Consider the following 4,342-nt stretch of genomic DNA (forward strand, 5'->3'; position numbering starts at 1 on the left):
TTTTCATATGTTCCGTATTCTAAAACTGCGCCTGCAAAGGCCTAGTAATGCATGGGTATATCTCCCAGAGATGGTGTTCACGGTCTTATGCCGCGGAATCCTTGTAACTAATTTGATTAATTAAATAATACATAGGATTGAGATTAAAAACCAAAAGGATTCCCACCGAATACTAGTCAGTGCATCGTCATTATTACTCCCGCGCTGGAAATTTTTCGCAACACTAATTTAAGAAATGCAAAATTCTAATAAAAAAGAATTTAATGTCTCTAATTAAGAATTCTTTGTAGTGAAAAAAGAATTTATTGTGAAAATTAATAAAACATCCTCGGGCGACTCCCTCCTCAGAGCAAATTTTCAATAATACGCAAAATGTGTTGAAATAGATCACTCTGACTTAGAAATCTACCCGTCACGAATTGTCTTCTTGCACAGAAATTGTTCATTTTTTCATAATTTTACTACCCGTAAAAAATTCTCAAATTATATTTGAATTTATAATGTACAAAATGTAATTAAATCAATGTAATAGCATCATTAATATATATATCCAGTATACATATTATACATATTGCTTTGAACCTTCGCAATAACTAAGTCAGATAATATTTGACTTCTCTGTTACAGACAAACTAAATAAAATTGTTTCGGTATTAAAATATTTCATATTCCACATTTAAGAACATTTAAGAGCATTCATATATTTCATAAATATCTATTGGAATATGTGGAATTGAAATGATATTAAAACGCGAAGTACAAGAAGACCTAGCCTGAACTAAATAAAATGAAACACAATAAAAATGTTACTACTCATGAGTATAATTATACTCATGGTCACTATGCTCGCTAACCACGTATACAACCGGTAACCCGTGTCGATTCGGACCATTCGTCCTACGACATGATTGGGCACCGGAGGAACCATAAAACATGCGACTCACCGTTCGCAGATATACTCTTCTTCCGACAGTCAAGTAGGAGGATGCAAACACCAGGTAGGAGAAGACGGAAGTCGTGAAGAAAGCCATCTGTAACAAAAAAAGAAGAATTACGGTTAATTTTGAAAATGATCAATTCTTATTGTAATAAAATTATATATAAATTTGGATTTTATAAAATATTAGCAATTAAAAAGAAATCTCAATTATCAAGTGTTGAAATTGTAAATTATTCTATTTTAATAAAAAGCAATTAACTAACGTACCAAAACGGAAGTCGTGAAGAAAGCCATCATCAGGATATCCAGGAACTCGGCTAAATCAAAAAATTCATCTGTAACAAAACAAAAAAGTATTACGGTTAATTTTGCAAATTATCAATTTTTATTCTAATAAAATTATATATGAATTTGGATTTTATAGCAATTAAAAAGAACTCTCAATTATTAAACGTCGAAATTGTAAATTATTCTATTTGAATTAAAATTAATTAAATAAAGTAATAAGATACTTACACTCTTTCCTTATGGAGCAACGCCCAAGACTCCTCTTCAGTGGTGCACTGACTCTAATACCGAATATATCGAGCAATTAAACAAAAAAAATTAAAAATAAAGATAAAGATATAAAGTACTGGTAACGCGACCGTGAATAATTTCCGGCGAACAAATGTAGAGACTCTATTTTCGCGATTGAAAAAGAAAAATCAGAGCCACGATGCTCTAGAAAATATTTTATAATACGTAGCAAACACTGACTCTACTATCGCGTGATTCCTAATCGTACAAACGCAACTCTATTCAGGGTCAGTTCACCCTTGTCAAAATCAAAACATTGGAAGTATTACGTGCAAACACTGACTCTACCGACCGCCTTGCGCGCGGCCACAACAATTCCTGGAAGAAAAGCTTAGTGAGCAGGGATGGGCTGGGTGGAAATATACAGAAAAAAAAACAAAACATTCTTTCTATTAAGCATTCTTTTAAGAAATACTGTTATGTGTAAATGGAAATATCAGTGTTCGTGAAATATTTTCAACGAACACGAATATTATTTGAGTTGAATACGGATCCTAGATAACATCGTAATAATGAAATATATTTAATAATTGTTGATAATTATTTCAATGAATATTGCATGGGAAAAAGATCATTGTTTAATAAATATGATAGACTATTTTATTAAAGTAGAAGATTTTCGTTGTTAAAATTGTAAGCATAGTAAAAATTGTTGGAAGCTCTATTACGTTGTGATTTATAAATTGTCTAAATTCTTTTCAATAAATCAAGTCCAATAATTAATCATGCTTAAACAGCATGTGATTTAATAACGTGATTCTATTTTGATATAAACTTGCACCAAAAACTGTATATTATAATATAATTACTGTTTAACAAAAGCAGATTGTTTAAAATAATCAAATAATTGCAGAAGAGAAGCAATCATGTGCAGTAGAATAAAAATTGTTGCAATTATGTTCTAATTTAAAAGACATGTATTAAATTAATAGTCGAAATTATTTAATAAAATGAAATATTAGTTATCCTTTTTTCTGTTAATTAATCAAGGAACAAAAATTAATCTTTTTTTCTTTAACCTTAGTACCAATAATTAATTATCAAAGATGCTTACAATTAACAACGTTTTAATAAAAGAAAAAGTAATAATAAATGTTGATAATTGATTATACTAAATCGAAATGTTACCAATTCTTTGCGAAATTGTATCTCATTGTCAAACCAATATCCAGTGTGGTGGCGTCTTTTCAATATTAACCAAACATCTGTAACAAATAAGAAATACAAATTCATGTTAATAAAATTTAACTAACAGCAACGAAATTATTATTAACGAACGATCGAGCTTTATAATTTGTGCAAAATATTTGAATAGGTAACCTACGCATACCAATCTATTGTTGGTACGGAAGGATGCCTTCAACACGTCTTAACACCTCGCCGTTCGCGAGAGCAATGGCGCGACGTTCCTGCGAAGATCATTCGGGGCCTCTTGGCATGGAACCGAAGAAGGCCGAAGAAGGCCGAAGAACCGATCTTAAAGTATTACGATTCTCAAAGAAGAACGTTATTAAATTCTCTCGTGAATATGAATTTTCACAGTTTAAAACAATAAATTATGGAAAAAGGTCCCAAAAATATGAGAAAATTCAATAATGTTTACGAAATTATCGATATAGAAGGGAAATAATTAAGATAATACTGTTCACGACAAGAGTAAAAAATTTCATCTTACGTATTTCTGAAGACTATATGGAATCGATGTCAGAAATCACAAATCCGAACTTCCCTTCGGCTGATCCTTCTGTTCTTCTTACTTTTGACACCAAATATACAATTTAATATAATATTTTAATACAATTTATTCTCCGTTATCAGAAACGCGTGCAATCAGAACGAAGCGTCGAAGAGTAGTGACGTAAGGGGGCAGACTTGCGTACATCGCCAACAACGACGATTCTGATTGGTCGAAATAGGAACGCCAATCACCGCCAGTGATAGAAACGAAAAATTGCGAACTTCAATACCTTAATACTAACTATGTTCACATATAAAGTTCCAAAGTAAAAACGAATAATATATTTTTTTTGCCACACCTCTCTTATTTTCATTTTTAGTTACTTATAATTAGTAATAAATAAATGGAAATATTGCTGTAATAATAGTTCCCTATGCACTGATTCTGCTAAGAAATATTTTATAAAATATCATTTTTATATACAATGTATCAACCAATATAATACGAGTAAGCGAAAAACGAATATATCAAGGGACATGCTAATTGAAATCAGAGAATATTATACCCATAACTGTGGATGGGTATTTTAACTTACGAATAGATAACCTCAACTAAGTTGAAACAACTAAATCATTTTTCAAAGTTTAAAACGATAATATATGAAAACAAAGTAAGAAATTGTCGATATAGAGAACAAATAACTAAGATAATATTACGTCCATTTGAATCTGAATTCAGGGCATGAGTAAAACATTTCATCTTACGTATTTCTGAAGACGATGTTGAATTGATGTCAGAAGTGATGAATCTAGACTTCCCTCTCACTGTTTCTTCTGTTTTTGGTACTTTTGATGCCAAGAATACGATTTAATATAATATTTTAATACTATTTAATGTCACTTTGCTACGAACGCGTGCACTCGCGACAAAGCTTCGAAGGGAAGTGACGTATGAATCAGACCTGCGCAGTAGTCCTTATCGACGATTCTCATTAGTCGAACTTGGATGGTAAGTAATTCCTATTGGTGGAAATTTACAATTATGTAGTTCAAGACTTCAATACTATTGTAGCTACCTTACCTTATCTTATTTTAAGCTTTATTATAATGAACTATTAATTTAATAAAGTAATTTGTGATATATGG

General features: G+C 30.8%; 1 long non-coding RNA gene across 1 annotated transcript; it reads right to left on the reverse strand.

Moving 5' to 3' along the window:
- Positions 1–400: 400 nt before the first annotated feature.
- On the reverse strand, positions 401–2,041 carry LOC143305320 (uncharacterized). Its single transcript, XR_013062203.1, has 3 exons — positions 1,457–2,041; positions 1,208–1,275; positions 401–1,031 (listed from the first exon to the last, which is right to left on the reverse strand). It is a non-coding gene; the product is annotated as an uncharacterized LOC143305320 (long non-coding RNA).
- Positions 2,042–4,342: the final 2,301 nt, after the last annotated feature.

This window comes from Osmia lignaria, chromosome 5 (assembly GCF_051020975.1).
Source record: "Osmia lignaria lignaria isolate PbOS001 chromosome 5, iyOsmLign1, whole genome shotgun sequence".
NCBI lineage: Eukaryota > Metazoa > Arthropoda > Insecta > Hymenoptera > Megachilidae > Osmia > Osmia lignaria.